This window comes from Kogia breviceps, chromosome 11, assembly GCF_026419965.1.
Source record: "Kogia breviceps isolate mKogBre1 chromosome 11, mKogBre1 haplotype 1, whole genome shotgun sequence".
Taxonomy (NCBI): domain Eukaryota; kingdom Metazoa; phylum Chordata; class Mammalia; order Artiodactyla; family Physeteridae; genus Kogia; species Kogia breviceps.
The window spans coordinates 77,555,245-77,575,609 of record NC_081320.1 but is presented as its reverse complement, the minus strand read 5'-3'; the positions used below and the strand labels follow the sequence as shown (position 1 = coordinate 77,575,609).

Sequence of the window (20,365 nt, the reverse complement as noted above, 5' to 3'; positions counted from 1 at the left end):
ATCAGGGGCTAGGAAAAGAAATTCCCATTGGAGGATGTACCATATGGCAGAACCAGTACAATTAATTTAAACATGGATATCGACAAATGAAAAACATTCTTTAAGTTGATGGTAGGAGTGGAATGGGAAGTAGGAGGCCCTGCTCTGGAATAAAACATCAGTAGTGTTAAAGCTTTCTGAAAACAGCACTCAGAATCTGCCATCCTTGTGGCCTGTTTCCTAGGAGGTAACCACTCTACCGTTCTTCAGAACTGACAAGCGGGTGTTCCTGCATTGCTTCTCCAGCTAATACACAGGCTTAGGAGTGTTTTGAAACATGTATTAATGATGCATATAGATTTGAGAACATCAGAAAATATTTCCCTCTGCATTGTGAAATTAAGGATTAAGGTAAAATATTCTTTGAGGGTCCTCTTGACGAGTTGATTCTGTCTGGTACTAATTGGAAGTAAAAAAATCTTACTTCCATTCAGAAAAAGTTAAGCATTCTTACGTGTTCTCTGCATAGAGTTTGAACCATAAACATGTGGATTAGAATCGTTCAAAATTTTAGCTGCTTATTGGTATTCAGTGTAATAAGGAAAATTTAGCAATTTGTCTTGTATATGGTTTGGATTTTAAAGTGCTTGTGAATGAATTAAAAATATTTTCTATTACGGTCGTTTCTATTACAGTCATTCTGGTGAACTTGCTTGTTGGAAGATGCCTTCAATCCCTGAAAGAAACAGGACTTTGGCATAGTGGCTTTAGTTTTGTAAAAAGCAATGTCCAGGTGGGTTATGATTTGACTGTGATCAAGGAGTAGTGGCAGACATGATGAACTCACTAATCAGCCTCCTTGTTATTGAACTCAAACCGCTAGATCAGAAATACTCAGGGTTGTAGGCATTTTATTTTTAATTTTAAATTTATTTTATTTATTTATTTTTGGCTGTGTTGGGTCTTCCTTGCTGCTTGCATGCTTTCTCTAGTTGTGACGAGCGGGGGCTACTCTTTGTTGTGGTGCGCAGGCTTCTCATTGCAGTAGCTTCTCTTGTTGCGGAACACGGGCTCTAGGTGCGCGGGCTTCAGTAGCTGTGGCACGTGGGCTCAGTAGTTGTGGTGCATGGGCTCTAGAGCGCAGGCTCAGTAGTTGTGGCACACGGGCTTAGTTGCTCTGCGGCATGTGGGATCTTCCCGGACCAGGGCTCGAACCGGTGTCCCCTGCATAGGCAGGGGGATTCTTAACCACTGTGCCACCAGGGAAGCCCCAGGCATTTTAGATTAAGTCGTAATTCTTCACTTCTTCTTAGATTACACTCGACAATAGTGCACCAGCATTTTCCGGAATTTACAATTGCTTAGGTCCAATTATATACCGTCTCCTCCCGTTGGTAACTCCTGCTCAAAACCCGATATGATGTTGTTTGCCTGTTATGTGCAGACAGCCCATCCATGACAGCAGCATTGCTGTGTAAAGTGGGGTATTGCTGTGTAAAGATTAAAGATACAGAGCAAGTTGTTATAGATGATGGCGAGTGCTCCTTGATGCCCATTAGAGAGAATGTGTTAAGACTTTCAAAGAAGTTTACTTGGCAAATGATGCCGTTGAGTGCCCTCTCTGAAAAGAGAGTAGTACCCCATTCTTAGGTTGTCTGAGGATTTGCAGATCCAAAGATGTTCTAGAAGATCCAAAGATGCTCTAGGGCTTCCCTGGTGGCACAGTGGTTGAGAATTCGCCTGCCGATGCAGGGGACACAGGTTTGTGCCCCGGTCCGGGAAGATCCCACAAGCCACGGAGCGGCTGGGCCCGTGACCCATGGCCGCTGAGCCTGCGCGTCCAGAGCCTGTGCTCCGCAACGGGAGAGGCCACAACAGTGAGAGGCCCGCGTACCGCAAAGAAAAAAAAAAAGGTGCTCTAGAAGGAGAACGTCTGATCTTGAGGAATCACCTCATGGCTTCCTGCTTCTCCAGGTGAGGGAGGCAAGGGCACAAGTGTGCCTCGGTTTAGCCAGGTTTGCCCTCTGGTGACCCAGAAAGAGAAAGGCTGCAAAAGGCTACCCGTCAGAAAAGTTAGGGTTGAACAGTTACTGTATACAGTGTTCCAGAGGAAGTTGCTCCGTTGGCTTAGTCTCATGATATCAATAACAAATGCTTCCGGCTTTTGGTTCAAGTTATCCTTCCAGCTTCTAGAAGGTAGCCCTTGGACAGCACCGGGACCTAAGCAATCAATGCAACGTTAGCCTTCCAGTACTGCCCAATCTGACAAATTAATTCAGGCCTAAATGCTGGAAGCTTAAATCACAACTTCTTTCAAGAACAGTTGTGTTTTTATTTTTTTTATTTTTATTTTTATTTATTTATTTATTTATTTTTTTTAACATCTTTATTTGAGTATAACTGTTTTACAATAGTGGGTTAGTTTCTCCTTTACAACAAAGTGAATCAGTTATACATATACATATGTTCCCATAACTCTTCCCTCTTTTGTCACCCTCCCTCCCACCAACAGTTGTGTTTTTAAAAATGATGCTGCGTTAGGTCAGTGCTCAATCCAAAGTAATATACGCTAGATGGATATGTTTCAATGGGGGGGTCTTGTGTTTGTCTCCCTGTGCAGAGCCAGGGAGATGAGGGACCCTTATACCTTCACACAACTGGGGTTACCACTGATGCGGCAAAACTTGTGTCCATGGCTAGGCAGTGTGACACCAGGAAAGACCCCTGGCCTTGGGTTCAGGAAGCCTGAGTTGAAACCCTCAAGCCTTCACTAGCCGTGTGGCCCTGGGGAATTCATTTGACCTCTCTGACCCTTATATTTTCCCATCCTGAAATGACTGTGCTAAAAACTTGACTACTGGGACTTCCCTGGTGGTCCAGTGGATGAGACTCCGCGTTTCCACTGCAGGGGGTGTGGGTTCGATCCCTGGTTGGGGAACTAAGATCCCACATGCCGTACGGCGTGGCCAAAAAAACAGAACAAAACAAAAAAACCCCCAGACTTGACTACTTTCTGGGATTGTTACAGGTATCAAGGTGAAATAGAATGATGGATGTGAAAGCCTTGATGAAACCAGAAGGAGTCTTGGAGTTTATTATTGAATCAAGCCAAGTAAATCCTGTCTCATTTATCTATTATTTGGTTTTCTTTTTTCCCTATGTATGTTTCTCTAGCTATTGTCATCATCTTCTTTTCAAAGAATGTACATGTGGATCCCTTTTTATATTATAGCTTTAAAGTAGTTTAGGGCTGGGGGAGGGGGAAATAGGGAGATATTGGTCAAGGGGTACAAAGTTTCAGTCCCTCAGGATGAATAAGTTCTGGAGATCTAATATACAGCGGTGTGACTATAGTTAACAGCACTGTGTTATATACTTGAAATTTCTTCACAGGGTAGATCTTAAGAGTGTTCCCACCACACACACAACACAAAAATGTTAACTGTGTGGTGATGGGTATGTTTATTAACTTGACTGTGGTGCTTATTTTACAATGTGTGCATATATCAAAACATTGTTATACACTTTAAACATATACAATTTTTATTTGTCAATTATACCTCAATATAGATGAATAAAAAAAGGAATAAATGAAAAAGCCAGTCACTTCCATCCTGCCTGGCTTTGATTACTGAGAAAAAAGAAATAAAGTAGGGTGGGTTGTTCTGTATCCCAGAATGATTTATATATATATATATATTTTTTTGGCGATGCGTGGGCCTCTCACTGTTGTGGCCTCTCCCGTTGCGGAGCATCGACTCCGGACGCGCAGGCTCGGCGGCCACGGCTCACGGGCCCAGCCGCTCCGCGGCATGTGGGATCTTCCCGGACCGGGGCACGAACCCGCGTCCCCTGCGTCGGCAGGCGGACTCTCAACCACTGTGCCACCAGGGAAGCCACCAGAATGATTTATTTTAAAAGAACTTTGAAAGAGACTAACTATTAGATTATTTGTGTATCTCTAGTTTTCTTTGTGTAAAGCTTGCTGTTTAGATGGAAAATACTCCCCTAAGGTATTCATAAATTGAATGGAAAAAATTCTGACACCAGTTTTTGTGACTACAACTACTTTGGTAAATACTAGTGAAATTTAGACTCTGCAAAAGAAATTGATTTGTGGTCTCTTTCCTCTCTCACTTCCTTATCATGCTGAGATTGAACAATTGCACTTGGATATGGTTTATTACACTTCACAAATACAAAAACCAATGGCATGTCAACATGAATTTCCTTATTAAGATTGTAATCATCATATATATAATTAACACAACATTAAAACAACTATACTTCAAATTTAAAAAAGGTAGTAGTTATCATACAATGTGTATGCACATTTAAATGTGCACATGAAATGTAAATCAACAGCAAGGATGCCTTGTAATTGTCAATTCTATTTTGAGGATAATTGAAAGGGTTTAGCTGAAGAATTTCAATTTGTAGAGACTGTTTTCCAGTTGATGCAAAAAATATTTCTGCGTAAGAGTTGGGATGTGTTTCTATTGTTCAGTTTGCTTAATCCTGTGAGGAGAACACGGTGCCCCTTAGAGGCAGACTGGATTGTTTTTAGTTGATTGAAACTTAATTTAAATGGGCCATAGGCAAATGCTTCTGAAGACTGAAGATTTAGCGAACCTGAAATTGCCAGTCAGAGAGCTGTGAAACAAACAGCAGTGGACCCACAGGGGCAGAGGGAATGGATGTGGGTGTCCGCAATGGCAGCCCTGAGGACTTTAAGCCACCCAGTCTCTACATAGAGATGCCCAGTTGCATGTTAATGCTTCTTTTCCAGACACCCTCTGTATGTGTGTCTCTAGGAATTGAAATCACAGCTCGAGATACGGCATTTTAGTTATTAATGTGGAATGACTGCTGATAGTGACGTCCATTTTGGGCAAAGGAGAAGGCACTGCATCTGTTCCCTTCCCAAGGGGTTCACATTTATTGGCAGGGTGTTAACTTTTTTTTGGCCTATCCCCATTTTTGCATTTTGTTCCCTCTGTCTATAAACTGAACCCACCCCCTCTTGGTTGTTCCAATCTTTCTGTGTCCCTCTCAGGGTAAGTGAAGGCCAGAGAGAGACATTGCCAGTGGGCTCAGCTTTAAAGAGGAGACTGGACTTGGGCACAGACAACACAAAAGAATAAAGGGAAGACGAGGGTGAGGCCGGGTTGGCAGGATGAGGTGGATGGAACAGGAAAGATGGCAGATCTGAATCCAAAGCGGGTGCCTGGCACATGGCAGACCCTCCCTAAATGCATGGATGGTTCTTTCATTTCTTTAACGGATATCTGTTTAGCTTTTACCATGTGCCAGGGTCTATGAATAGAGGAGAAACGCAGCCAGCTGTAGAGAGTGCAGGGTCTGTTTTTACTCACTTAACTCATGGCACATCAAATGACTTGTTCTCTCCTTAGCAAGAAACAGAAAATCGATATTCCATTGCTTTTCCACTGGCATTCAGCCCACAGTGCTTTGGGGGAAAAAAAAAAACCCAAAGCCAACCCTAGACATTTTCCTTAATTATATACAGAAGAGACATAGTCACATATGCCCTTGGTGCTTAGAGTTGCTGCAGTCGAGGGCATCGTCCATGAGTGTGGGGTGTGGCTGGAGTTGCAGGTGCCAGAGGCCTTTCAGGCCATCTCCTGTCCCCCTTGGCTTGGCGTTGTGCTAGCTGAGCTCGGGACTCGCGCCCAGTGATCACACAGTTTTCGTCTGCCCGCTGTGGCCATTGACAGCTGCTTCGCCAATAGATCCACAGTGAGGTTTATTGTGGCAGCTGCTGGGAGCACCGCCCCGGCCCCAGTGCTGGGAGCAGGGGTGGGAGGGTCGGCTGGAAAATCTTGTCGTGCGGCACAGACCGCCCCGGTGAAGGGAGAAGGACCCAGAGGTCAAGTTCACACTGGGTCAAATATGTGTTCTCAGCACTGGTTAAAACAAACATTTAGGAACCATATATCCTGGGCTGCGATCAGACTTAAACCCTTCATTGTGAAACCCTGCAGCCCCTGGGCCAAGCTGAGCGCCCCGCCCTCCCGCCCCTGCCCGGCCTGCTTTCCTGAAGTGTTTCTCTGCCCAGTGAACCCTTGGCCCTTAGGAAGCCTGACTTGTTCAGAGGACCTTTGGCCACCACAGGAGTCTGCTGTTTCTGAGCCTGTTATTTGTTGTCTTGGATATTCCAAACATACTCAAACATGTTTGGGAGCTCAAATACATTTTCCTAAAATGAAGATTTTGCTTCCAAGTTCTTCCTAGCAATGAACAGGGCAACTAGGAGTGCTAGGGCAGTGTCACCACGCTTGTAACACTGACCAAGATCAGAGCAGAGGCTGGGGGAGCTGCTGATGAGGGGAGGGTAATTTGAGCAGTGCTTTAGAGCCTGTGGAGGGCGTTCTCTTTCTTTCTTTTATTTTCAAAAAAAAAAAAAAAGGAATGCTTCACGAATTTGCATGTCATCCTTGTGCAGGGGTCATGCTAATCTTCTCTGTTTCCTTCCAATATTAGTATATGTGCTGCAGAAGCCAGCACTGGAGAGCATTTTCTTGACCTTCACACCCTGGGTGTGTAGACCAGGCAGCCATGATTTATTACCCCTCCTGTTTAAATGGGGGGCAGGGCTCATACCCCACCCCAGCTCTGTGGCTCTTGGTTTATTGTTCTTTCTACTGCCCTAGGCTTCCTGGACGTCCAGTGTGGCAGCATCTCTCTTGAGGTCTTGGTCTTCGACTCTCCCGACAGCCCTGCTTTGGATTGGCTTTCACTGCCTAAATTCACTGTGTGATTTCCCAAGCCTGTAAACTGGGTGGCTTAGAACAACAGAAATATATTGTCTCAGAGTTCTGGAGGCTAGGAGTCCAAAATCAGGGTGTCGAGAGGGTTGGTTCCTTGTGAGGGAAGATCTGTTCCAGGCCTCTCTCCCTGGCTAGCAGAGGACTGTCTTCTCCTTGTGTTTCTTCACCTCATTTCCCCTCTATGCATGTCTATCTTTGTGTCCAAATTTCCCCTTTTTATAAGGACTCCAGTCATATCAGATTAGAGCTCACCCTAATGACCTCATTTTTAACTTGATTACCTCTGTAAAGCCCCTATCTCCAAATAAGGTCACAAACTAAGGTACCCAGGGATCAGGACTCCAACATAGCTTTCTTTGTGGGGGGAACCATTCAACTCATAATAGAAGGCCATAGGTGCTCTGCACGTGGGCTTGAGAAGTGGGCTACTCAGAGCTGGGCCACCCCTGAGGCAGTCAGGGATTCCCTAGCAATGACTCCAGGGTGGGTGGGTAGAGGCTCAGTTGCGTTCCTCCCACATAGTCTGTGACTGTGGATCTAATGCGCTTCTTCCCTAATTCAGGAGCTCTGGCTGCTTCAGGGAGCAGAAAATGTGAAGAATTGGCCACTGGTGATTTTGGTTATACCTCTGGCCCTTTCCACTTGGTCTGCTTTAAAGAGATTCTGTGGTGCCTCTTAAACATGAATGTGCAGCTGGTCGCTGGAGGAGTTTGTTAAACTGCTTTCTTGAATCAGAGTCTCTGGGATTTTTATTTCATAAGCACATCAGGTGATGCTGATGGAGGTGGCCCACCTTTTGAGAAACAGTGATCCAGAAGGAACCCTGTCCTGGGCAATATTTATGACACTTTGTGTGGGAATGTGAAGGCCAAGCCTAACACTTAGCAATTTAGAAACTTGTCAAGGCGGGAGCCCTCTAAACATTGCTTTAGGTCAGTTTTAAATTTAAATAGTACGTACAAAGATGGCTGCATACAGGGTTATTACACCCAGTTTTTCTTGAGTTAGTTGAATGATAAATACGTGGGTTTTTTTTTTGTTTGTTTTGTTTTTTTTGCGGTACGCGGGCCTCTCACTGTTGTGGCCTCTCCCGTTGCGGAGCACAGGCTCCGGACGCGCAGGCTCAGCGGCCATGGCTCACGGGCCCAGCCGCTCCGCAGCATGTGGGATCTTCCCGGACCAGGGCACGAACCCGCGTCCCCTGCATCGGCAGGCGGACTCTCAACCACTGCGCCACCAGGGAAGCCCAAATACATGTAATTTTTACAAGAGTTGGACACTTGCAAAATTGTTAATGATACATAGGTAGTTAAATAAAGTGGTTTAAAAAAAGGTTGAAACACTTTGGAACACACTGGGAGCTTTTTCCACGAAATATTTTATTTTTAAGTATAAAATATTTTAAATACACAAAAATGCAGAAAATAATATATCCAGCAGCTGCTCATCAGGCTCATGTTTTTAAAACCACCCTGATGTGATAATTAAGCACAATAATTTACAGATAAGGGAGAAACTATGGTCTAATCTTGCTCTTTTTTTTTTTTGGCTGTGTTGGGTCTTCATTGCTGCACATGGGCTTTCTCTAGTTGTGGCGAGCGGGGGCTACTCTTCATGGTGGTGCACAGGCTTCTCATTGCAGTGGCTTCTGTTGTTGGTGGAGTACGGGCTCTGGGCGCGCGGGCTTCAGTAGTTGTGGCACGTGGGCTCAATAGCTGCAGTGCGTGGGCTCAGTAGTTGTGGTGCGCGTACTCGAGAGCACAGGCTCAGTAGCTGTGGCACACAGGCTTAGTTGCTCTGTGGCATGTGGTATCTTCTGGGACCAGAAGATCGAACCCATTTCCCTTGCACTGGCAGGTAGATTCTTAACCACTGCGCCACCAGGGTAATCTTGCTCTAACTGCATGTTTTACTAATGATGTTTCCTATCTTTCTAGGGGAGAGAAAATAGTACATAATTTGTTGGTGTGACACAAACTGGTTGTTTTGGTACTTATGGAAAAATACATCAGAGCTGTATTTGTAGAAGCTCACATGCACCTATTAATTTGCCTAGCTTATTATTAAGGATTGAACATTTCATGTAAGCACAGTGCATTGGGCACCAAGAATCGGTGTGCACGGTGTCATTTAGACCCAAGACAATGTGGTTATAAGAAGGAAATGCTACCTGTTACTGTCCCACCTGACCCGCCTTTCTTGCCTTCCTCCTCTTTCTCTCTCTCCTTACTAGGCCTCAGTTTTGCTTGCCCTGAACTAGAGGCAGTATAGGTCCATGGTTAGAAGTTCAGTCTTTGGAGTTAGAATCCAAGGCACCCAACTTGATGTTCACACTTTGTCAACACATCCTCACTATGTGACCTTGGACTGTGAGAGCTGGGGCAAGGCTAAGTTACCCCCCATTCACAGGACAGGTGTGATGATGGTTTGTGCCATCATTCAGAGGCTTGTTGGGGGAGTGCATGAAGTAATATACAAAGAGTTCTTGGAGAGCAGCTGTCCCCCTGTCCCCCGCACAACAGTATTTGACAAATGTGAGCTCTCAGGGCTTCCTGTTTGCTTGCTTAGACCCGCTCCCTCCTGGGCGCCTCAGCTTTTTACCGACCCCTCTTGGTGTTTCTCAGATCCCCTGCTGAAAGTCATGGCTCTCTCTTCCCCTCTCTGGGAGCACTCTGTTTTCACTCTTACTTTGCTCTGGGTATGGCTGGACCAGGGGAGAGGGGGCATCTACCTCCCCATCAACGTGGAGCTCCTGGGGAGTGGCATTTTCTTTCTTTCTTTTTTTTAAAAAACACTTTTTAAAGATAAATTTATTTATTTTTGGCTGCGTTGGGTCTTCATTGCTGCACACAGGCTTTCTCTAGTTGCGGAGAGCGGAGGCTACTCCTCGTCGCAGAGCACGGGCTCTAGGGTGCGCGGGCTTCAGTAGTTGTGGTACATGGGCTTATTTGTCCGCAGGATGTGGGATCTTCCCGGACCAGGGATCCACCCTGTGTTGGTCCATGCATCGGCAGGATTCTTAACCACTGTGCCACCAGCTAAGTCCTGCAGGATTTTCTTTTTGTCATTTTAAGTTCCCAGGCTCTCTTCCTTGCCATGGTACAAATGCTAACTGAATCGAGTAGAATTGAATTGAATCAGCATCTCTGATTTTTGCTGTGTTGTAAATACTATCCTCTAAATGCTACATAAAGAATTCTACTTCCTTTTTTGTTTCCTCTCACCTTTGGGCAATAATTCTCCTTTGGTTTTCTTTCTACTATGTTTTCTGTGTGCTTATCCTTTGCCTGACAGACACTGCTTATTATGACAGCTTTTCAAGGACACACCACCTTATTCCATTTCCTCCTACTTCTCTGAAGGCTACCCTGGCATGGCCCAAACTTTAAGACAGCTTTTCCTTTCTCACTGCCAATTTTAGAATCTTTCTGCTAAACATCATCTGATAGAGATTTGGGACTAAGTAAAATGAATGTTGTATGATTTTCCCTGTAATTTTAGATCCCCAAATACTTCTCTTGGCCAACTACACTTTTCCCTGTGGTTTTTTTCACTCCACTACATTTGAGTAATATTGTTGGCATGGACCTAAGTAAACAGTTTGCGAAATGTCGTGTTTTGTAAATTAGGAGATGGATGGGCTGGTTTTTTAATACATGCTCTTGGTTCTGCTGGACCAGAGGAAGGATGAGTTTGGTCAGTGGATGGGAAGACAAATTGGAGGAAGGTTTTGTTTTTTTAATTTGTTTTATTTATTTATTTTTGGCTGCATTGGGTCTTCGTTGCTGCATGCGGGCTTTCTCTAGCTGTGGCGAGTGGGGCATGGGCTTCTCATTACAGTGTCTTTGTTGCGGAGCACAGGCTCTAGGCGTGTGGGCTTCAGTAGTGGTGGCACTTGGGCTCAGTAGTTGTGGCTCGCAGGCTCTAGAGTGCAGGCTCGGTAGTTGTGGCGCACGGGCTTAGTTCTTCCGCGGCATGTGGGATCTTCCCGCACCAGGGCTCGAACCCGTGTCCCCTGTATTGGCAGGTGGATTCTTAACCACTGCACCACCAGGAAGTCCCTGGAGGAAGGTGTTTTTAACTGAAGTTGATGTGGTCAATTTACTCATCAGTTATTTAAAGGTGAGAACTAAGTGGTTGGAGGGGAACCTTCAGAAGTATATTTTGGTAATGAATTAAGGGAGAATCTTCACAGGGGAAAGAAGATGTAACCAGCAAAAAGCCACTGGAGGAAAAGAGAATCATAAAATAAGGAAAATATAATAATAAGGATCCTTTGTCTTTGTAGACTTTAAAATGTTTGTATTTCTTATAGGATTACCAAGCAATTCCAATCTCCCTTTCAATCTTGCAGGAACTTCAGTTTGTTATTGTTACTATAAAATAAAAGTAGGATCCCTATCCTTTCACCCATATGTGTTACATTTAGCACCATATCAAGTGGGCAGTTAACAATTAGCATCTTCAACATGTTTCATTGTAAAAACCATTTAAATCGGCTAAGAGGTACCACCTCACCTTGATGTATCATTTGCTACATTGGTTCAAGAGTGGGAGTGCTTCTCTTCTGTCTCTGCCATTAGCTGTGAAGTTTCAAGCAGATCAATTAATTAACTCCTCAGATTTTTTTTCAAGCTGAATGAAATAAATGGGGATAGGGCCATTCATCACCCAACCTAATTCAAGTCATTCTTGTGAATATTGGGCATACAAATCCTCTTCTGTCTTAACTTTTTTTTTTTTAAATTGGGGTATAATTGCTTCACAATGTTGTGTTAGTTTGTGCTGTACACGAAGTGAATCAGCCATATGTATACATATATCTCCTCCCTCTTGGACCTACCCCCCGCCCCGAATCCCACCCATCTAGGTCACCGGAGAGCACCAAGCTGAGCTTCCTGTGCTCTACAGCGGGTTCCCACTAGCTATCTATTTTACAGTTTTCACATTGTATCACTGTTGTGTGTGTGCGCTTGTGGGTGTGTGCTTCCCAGCTTGATGTGAGCTCTGTGTGTGAGGGTAGTGATCAATACCATAACCATCTTTTTATCCTCGGTACCTAGTAAGCACATAGACTTTTATGGAAGGAACGAATGAATGAATGATTAAATGAATGAATGAATTCATTTGTTGACTTTCACTGTGTCCCTGTGTGCTAGGTACTGGCACACAGAAGGTGTTAAGATTTTATTTTCTATGAAGAAAATAACACAGGGTGAGAGGATAGAGAGTGATGGGGACTGGGGGAAGGGGGATGGAGTAAGGAAAGGTCACTGTAAGGAAGTGGTTTATGAGACCTGTGTGATATGAAAGGGTCTGGTGGAAGAGCCTTTTTGGACAAGAGAGCAGCTAGCACAAAGGCCCTGGGGTGGGAATAGACCTGGCCCTGTATAGGGACCCAGAAGTGAGTTTTGTTGGGTTGTTAGTATAGGCTAGAGTAATAGGTGATAAGGGAGACAGGGCTGGATCACCAATCAGGTCTTGTAGGCTGTGGAAAGCCGTAAATAGGGGACTTACAAATGCAAGTAGATTTTATTATTAAGGAATAAACACAATACAGGATTGGTATTTATCAGCACTACTTTTCTATGTCTGTGAGTCTGTTTCTGTTTTGTAAATAAGTTCATCTGTATCATATTTTAGATTCCACATATAAAGTGGAAGTAAGTAAGTGGACTTACTTCACTTAGTATGACAATCTCTAGGTCCATCCATGTTGCTGCGAATGGCATTATTTCATTCTTTTTTATGGCTGAGTAGTATTCCGTTGTATATATATGCCACATCTTCTTTATCCATTTATCCTTTGATGGACATTTAGGTTGTTTCCATGTCTTGGCTATTGTAAATAGTGTTGCTATAAACATTGGGGTTTATGTATCTCTTTGAATTATACTTTTCCCTAGATATATGGCCAGGAGTGGGATTTCTGGATCATATGGCAACTCTATTTTTGATTTTTAAAGAAACCTCCATATTGTTTTCCATAGTGGCTGCACCAATTTACATTCCCACCGACAATGTAGGTGTTTTCTCCACACCCTCTCCAGCATTTGTTATTTGTAGATTTTCTGATGATGCCCATTCTAACTGGTGTGAGGTAGTACTTCACTGTAGTTTTGATTTGCATTTCTCTAATAATTAGTGATGTTGAACATCTTTTCATGTGCCTATTGGCCATCTGTATGTCTTCTTTGGAGAAATGTCTATTTAGGTCTTCTGCCTATTTTTTGATTGGGTTGTTGTTGTTTCTGTTATTGAGTTGTGTGAGCTGTTTGTACATCTTGGAAATTAAGCCCTTGTTGGTCACATTGTTTACAAATATTTTCTCCCATTCCATAGGTTGTCTTTTCATTTTGTTTATGGTTTCCTTTGCTGTGCAAAAGCTTATAAGTTTGATTAGGTCCCATTTGTTTATTTTTGCCTTTCTTTCCATTGCTTTGGGAGACTGACCTAAGAAAACATTGCTATGATTTATGTCAGAGAATGTTTTGTGTATGTTCTTTTCTAGGAGTTTTATAGTGTCATGTCTTATATTTAAGTCTTTAAGCCATTTTGAGTTTACTTTTGTGTATGGTGTGAGGGTGTGTTCTAACTTCATTGATTTACATGCAGCTGTTCAGCTTTCCCAACACCACTTGCTGAAGAGACTGTCTTTTCTTCATTGTATATTCTTGTCCATTGTATATTCTGTCTCTTTTGTCAAAGATTAATTGACCGTATGTGTGTGGTTTTATTTCTAGGCTTTCTATTCTGTTCCATTGATCCATATGTCAGTTTTTGTGCCAGTACCATGCTGTTTAGATTACTGTAGCTTTGTGGTGTTGTCTGAAGTCTGGGAGGGTTATGCCTCCAGCTTTGTTCTTTTTCTTCTGGATTACTTTGGCAATTCTGGGTCTTTCATGGTTCCATATAAGTTTTAGGATTATTTGTTCTGGTTCTGTGAAAAATGTCATAGGTATTTGATAAGGGATTGCATTAAATCTGTAGATTGCTTTGGGCAGTATGGCCATTTTGACTTAATTCTTCCAATTTAATGTTTCATTGTTCTCAATGTATAAATCTTTCACCTACTTAGGTTTATTCCTAAGTATTTTTTTTGATGTGATTTTAAAAGGGATTGCTTTATTACTTTCCCTTTCTGATATTTCATTGTTAGTGTAAAGACATGCAACAGATTTCTGAATGTTAACTGAAAAATAATGTTTTAAATAGAAAATTGAATCACCTTTATTGATGAGAAAAACTTCATATAGAATAGTGAAGTACCCAAGGCCATACACAAATTACTGTTGCAGTCTAACTGCCTGCATTATACCCAGATCGCCAGACCAGCCCCATGCTGACTGGACCTCTGTGCCTCTGCTGAGCTCTGGCAGAAGGTGACACTCTCACCAGAGCCATGAGGCCAAGACTTAGGATGGAAGTTTGACGATCAAAAAAAAAAAAAAAAAACAAAGTCTCTGGTCACTGCTGTGTTGAAAAGCAAACTAGGGGGGATCTTCACATGGTACTAAATAAAAAATAAAATGTTAAATCCTTTAAAAAACTTTTAACATAAAAATCCCAATCTTGTGCTTGTAGAAAATTCACAGAGAGCAGTTAGGATGTGTTAAAGTAAGAGTTTGGAATACATTTGAATTCTGTTCTGAAGTTTTCTTCAATGCCTCCACCCCATCTAATTTATTGTTGGTGGGGTAAGCCCGAGATAGGTGCAAAGGTAGCCTCTGCTGGGAGATTTTGTTCCTGTTTGTAAATGAGCATTTACCACCCTTTGTAGTTAAGATCAAATAATATGAGGTTCATGAACATGCTTCACAGAAGAGCCCTATAAACATAAGGTGATATTATTATTATTATTATTATTTATTTTTTTTTTTTGTGGCACGTGGGCCTCTCACTGCTGTGGCCTCTCCCGTTGCGGAGCACAGGCTCCGGACGCGCAGGCCCAGCGCCATGGCTCACGGGCCCAGCCGCTCCGCGGCATGTGGGATCCTCCCGGACTGGGGCATGAACCCGCGTCCCCCGCATCGGCAGGCGGACTCTCAACCACTGCGCCACCAGGGAAGCCCAGGTGATATTATTAATAAAGTTTTTCTGGCTGTTTTGTGAAAACTTTTCAATTGTTGGTGAAAATTTTTTCTCTATAATGTGTTGGTATATTTCTTTTCTTGAAAATTAGAATGCTTGGGACTTCCCTGGTGGTCTAGCAGTTAAGACTCTGCACTCCCAATGCAGGGGGCCTGGGTTTGATCCCTGGTCAGGGAACTGGATCCCACATGCATGCCGCAACTAAGAGCCCACATGCTGCAACTAAAGATCCCGCACACGGCAACGAAGATGCCATGTGATGCAACTAAGACCTGGTGCAGCCAAATAAATAAATAAATATTAAAAATATGTATATATATAAAAGAAAGTTAGAATGCTTAATGTATTTCAGTAAGTTTTGGGGGTCACAGATCTTGTGTATCATACCTTTACATTGATCATCCCGTTTATGGTCTCTGGTGGCACATCCTGGAAGTTGGCTTGAAAATAAGCAAAAATACCTAAATCTCCACTTTAATTCCCCATCCACATGCACGAGTGATTCGCTTTATTCTCCTAAAAGTAGAGTGCAGGCAAAGATGAAGATTTCTTCTTTTGAGAAAGCTCCGTTTCTTTCTTATTGTGATAGTGAAAAGGTTATGTTTTTAGTCCAAAATTTCTCAGTAATTGGAGGTGAAATAATGCAGATGATAAATTAAAGTCAGGGACCCTGTTTTTGTTTTACTTTGTATCCTTTGGGAAGTTGGCCTACCCAGGGGTTCTGCGTGTACAATAGACCCTTAGTTGTTTGATTAATAAGCATTACAAGTCACATTTGTTTTGACTGAAAGACCAGCTGAAATTCATTTAACTCAGTGGCTACTGAGATTGTGTCAGTAAGCTGTTCCTTTTGTTATGAGAGAATGTATATTGCAACAAACCTCCCTGGGTGACAGTTTTTAATGCTCAATATTGAGTGTTAGAGGCTCTTTCTCTGGTAAAATGCCCCATTCCTTCCTATAATGCAGACTGCTTGAATGGCACTTCATAGACCTAAGGGTTCTCAAAGCATGGTCCCTGGACCAGGGGCAGCAGCATTGCCTGGGAACTCATTAGAAATACAGATTCTCAGACCCCCACCCTGGACTCACTGAAGCAGAAACTCTGAGGTTGGGGCCCAGCACTCTTTTAACGTGCCCTCCAGGGGGTGCCGTTATAGTTGTGGTTTGAGAACCACTACTCTTGCTAAACCCATCTCCTCCTCCCTTTCTGTGTCCCCCCCGCACCCCTCCTTGATCATCCAAGGGAGAGAAGGAGTACAGGGAAATTGGCTTCTTTGGGCTCCAGGCCTAGGGGACTAGAAGCTTGTGTTTTCTCCCCTTCCCAACGGAATGGAGCAATTCCCTTGTCTCAGGTGGGAATTCTGGACCTGAGCAGGTGCAGCCGTGCACATTGACACACAGTCTGCTCTGCTGCACAGTGACCGAGGAGACTTGGAGAAGCCGTTTTGCCATCCAGTGAACGTGAGTTTTGTACCTTTGGGCCTTACTAGTTCTCTTCTTTACTGTGGACAATGCTGAAATCACTTCTTCATGTTCTTCAGAGCTGCAGTTATCAGCTTTGTGTGGTGCACGGATCCCCTGTCTCACAACCCCCTGTGGGATGCATAAGAAATGCAAGTTGTGGGAATGAACTTATTTATGAGACAGAAACAGACTCACAGACATAGAAAGCAAATTTACAGTTACCAAAGAGGAAAGAGGGTGGGGAAGGGATAAATTAGGAGTTTGGGATTGGCAGATACAAACACTATATATAAAATATCAATAGATAAATGACAACGTTCTACTGTATAGCACAGGGAACTGTATTCAATGTCCTATAATAACCATAATGGAAAAGAATATGAAAAGGAACATATATATATATATACACACACACATATATATGTAGTATATATATATATACACACACACACACACACACACACACACACACACACACACACACATATACTGAAAAACTTTGCTGTACACCAGAAACTAACACAACATTGTAAATCGAGTATACTTCAATTAAAAAAAAAGAAGTGCAGGTTATGGGGCCCCACCCCAGACCTACCACAGTGGAACCCCCAGGGGTGACCCATGACCCTCGTTTTCACAAGCACCCAGCCGACTGATTCACATGGAAGCTTGAGGACCCTGGATTTAAAGTGGGTATACTGAAATAAAAGATGTCACAGGCAAGGAATGATGAGAAAGGTATTACACAATAAATAAAAGGAACAGGAATGAATGTGACATCTTGTTTTGGAGGCAGGTGCTGTTACTCGTTTCCAAGATAGTTTAGAAGTGAAATGAAGAGCAAGCTGTGGTCCAGAACATGCCCTTGGCATTGGCAGGGACAAAGCTTTCTTGTGTGAAGATGAGGAAGTTCAGACAGAGAATGGACAAGGCAGAGTTGTTGCTTGGCCATTCCTTGGGGTCCTGCTGACTCATTCCTGGAAGTCACTGGAGGAATGCATCAGATCTTTGGAAACTGCCCAGTTGAGAATTTCAACAACGACACACACTTTTATGAGATGTGTATTTAGGAAAAGAATTGCCTATAATAAGACTAGGAACCTTTGTAGAAAAAGAGTGAATGAGGAGTTGCTTTGCTTGTCCTGTGAAATAGGGACTGTTTTTCCCCATCACATATCTTTTTTTTTCCTGCAAAATAATGAATGCAAAAACACTTTATCTGCATATGGAAGAAAAATTAGGGTTTTTAAAATTTTATTTATTTTATTTATTTTTTTGCGGTACGCGGGCCTCTCACTGTTGTGGCCTCTCCCGTTGCGGAGCACAGGCTCCAGACGCGCAGGCTCAGCGGCCATGGGTCACGGGCCCAGCCGCTCCGCGGCATGTGGGATCTTCCCGGACCCGGGCACGAACCCATGTCCCCTGCATCGGCAGGCGGACTCTCAACCACTGCGCCACCAGGGAAGCCCTGAAAAATTAGGTTTTTAAAAAATATTTATTTCTTCTCCAAGTAGAAAGTTTTTTTTGGGGGGGTGAAGGTAGCTTATTTAAATCATCAGTTACTGTGGTAATAGTTATATGTGGTTAAAAGTAAATATTTTATCTTTTCTTCTCAAACATGTAGTTATTTCCAAATACCTACATGTTACTTTTGATAAAACATTCAAATGTTTGAATAGCATGTAGACAAGGCCATAATACTAGAAAATGGTGCTAAAATTTTGAAAAGACCCAAATTTCAGGAATGGTTTAAAATATGAATTTTAAAAAATTAGTCTTCACTCCTTCTGTCTCAGTATGGGTAAACACTTTTTTTTAAACAACTGTTAACATTTTTATAGCTGAGTTATCTCCCTGTATATGTCCTTAGAGGTCTATATCTTACATTTGTTTAACCTTTCATTTTAATTCACTAAACTTTTTATAAATTATCTACTATATAGAAGGCCTTGTGTTATGGGCTAAGAAGACCCTGCTCTGTGGAGCTGACAGTCTAGTGGAAAGGACAAGATGACCATAATACTAGGAGCGTGGCAGACACACCCTAAGGTAACCCCTGATGGGTGACACCCTTGTATAATTCCCTCCTCTTGAGCGTGAGAAGAACCTGTGACTTGCTTCAAGTCAATAGAATATGCGAAAGGTGATGGAATGTCATTTCCTTGACTTTGTTGTGTTATATACGACTCCATCTTAGCCAACTGGAGTGAGAGACTTCCTGCTGGCTTGGAAAAAGTATGCTGCCCTGTTGGGCTTGTGGCTTGCCTATGCAGAGGACCATGTGGCAGGAAGCTGTGGGCTGTCTCTAGCTGGTAGCCAGTATGAACCTGGGGTGCTCAGTCCGACAGACACAAGGAAATGAAGTCTGCCAAAAACCTGAATGGTCTTGGAAGTAGATTCTTCCCCACTTGAGCCTCAGATGAGACTGCAGCCCCACTGACACCTTGATTATAGCCTTGTGCAGAGCTAGGTCCTGAAGCAGAGGACTGGGTTCATCTGTGCCCAGACTACTCACTTATAGAAACTGTGAGATAATAAATGTGTATTGTTCTAAGCCTTTGAAATGGTGATACTTTGTTAGGTACCACTAGAAAATTGATACAAGGAAGAATGTGCAGATGCCGGAAGAGCAGCCCAGCCCCAAGTCTCATTCATTCATCTAATGAGCACCTAGTGAACACATTCTATGTGTAATCCACTTTCCCAGCACTGGAAATGCAAACATGAATAAAACATGGTTGTACCTTCAAGTAGCTCCCGGTCTGGAGTAGTGGGGCTTTGAGGGTAGGACGTTGCTCTCCCTTGGGGGAATATTAGAGTAGAAATTGTTTGAAATGGCTTTTGAGGATGGAGAGAATTTGGACTTGGGGAGTCTGTTGGTGGGAAAACCTCTCGTTCAGGTAATGGATGGTGCTGACTTTACGGTTTGGCTGGAAAAGGGGTTTTCACTTTTGGAGGGTTTGGATTTGCTTTAACCATAAGTCTTTATTGAAGAAGAAGAATACCATTGCAGTAGATGAATAAAGCACCCTCATAGATTAAAGGGGTAAGCTCTCTGGCCAAAGTGGACAGCATAACATTTTATTTTAAAAACAATAACATTACAAATCAAAAGGGCTCTGAAGCATCCTCTGATAATCTTTCCCTTTCATTCAAGTCCTATATTGGATCACTGAATCATAAAGCCAGATTGTCAAAATAGTCCTGAATAATTTTCTTCTAAGCCATTTTTTTTTTTCTTATTGAGGGGGACTTGTGGGTAATGAAGACAGCAGCTTTCATTTGTTATGTTTTTAGCCTTTAGCTGAGGGTACTCAAATGAGGTCCTCTAAGGACTCTTTCCAAGGATGCTGTTTACAGAAGGTACCTACCATGCTACAAGGTGGTGTCCATAACAGGATGGCCTCATCCACAGCTCTGAGTTCATAAATATGTCAGTCCAAAGAGGACCAGTGTGTATCTTCTTTCCAGTGTGAACCTGGACAAGCACAAGACTGTCGGCTTCTACTTTATTGCTGGTGATCATCTCATAATACTGCTGATATTACAAGTGCTTTTGGCCAAGCCTCTTTTTTTGGATCTGAATACATTTCAGGTTCCCCTTCATCTCTCCTGATGTTTCTCATCACTCAGCTTGGTGGTATAACACATGGCTTTGAAGGGCTTCTCTGATCTTGTGATCTTATGAAATCTCTTTTCCTGATGGTTTTTCAAAAACAGGAGAGCAGTTTCTCTGGCCTGTTTTAACTCAGGGGTACCTGTAGAGTGGGGCTTGGCTTTTGGGCCCACAGGGCCAGGATGTGAGAATGGAAATCAAATTCTCTTCTCCTCTAGGCTCCAGGCTCCAGGCCCCAGTGGGGTGGCAGAGGTCCTGTAGGCAGGTCTGGGGATGTTGAGGGGTGAGAATGCGGACATTCAGGGGTGGATGGTGCCCTGTGTAACCCTCCAGGGGCACTTCTTGGTTTCTTCTGGAAACAGCAGGGAAGACCAGAGTGTTCCCTTTTCCATGCCTTCCATATCTGGCTTTTGATCAGCTTT

General features: G+C 43.2%; 1 protein-coding gene and 1 non-coding gene across 8 annotated transcripts in view; one reads left to right on the top strand and one right to left on the bottom strand.

Annotated features, from left to right (window-relative positions):
* Positions 1-20,365, top strand: part of LTBP1 (latent transforming growth factor beta binding protein 1) — a 432,121-nt gene that overhangs the window by 1,878 nt on the left and 409,878 nt on the right. The window lies entirely within an intron of this gene.
* Positions 6,401-6,507, bottom strand: LOC131766046 (U6 spliceosomal RNA). The gene has a single exon (XR_009338349.1). It is a non-coding gene; the product is annotated as a U6 spliceosomal RNA (small nuclear RNA).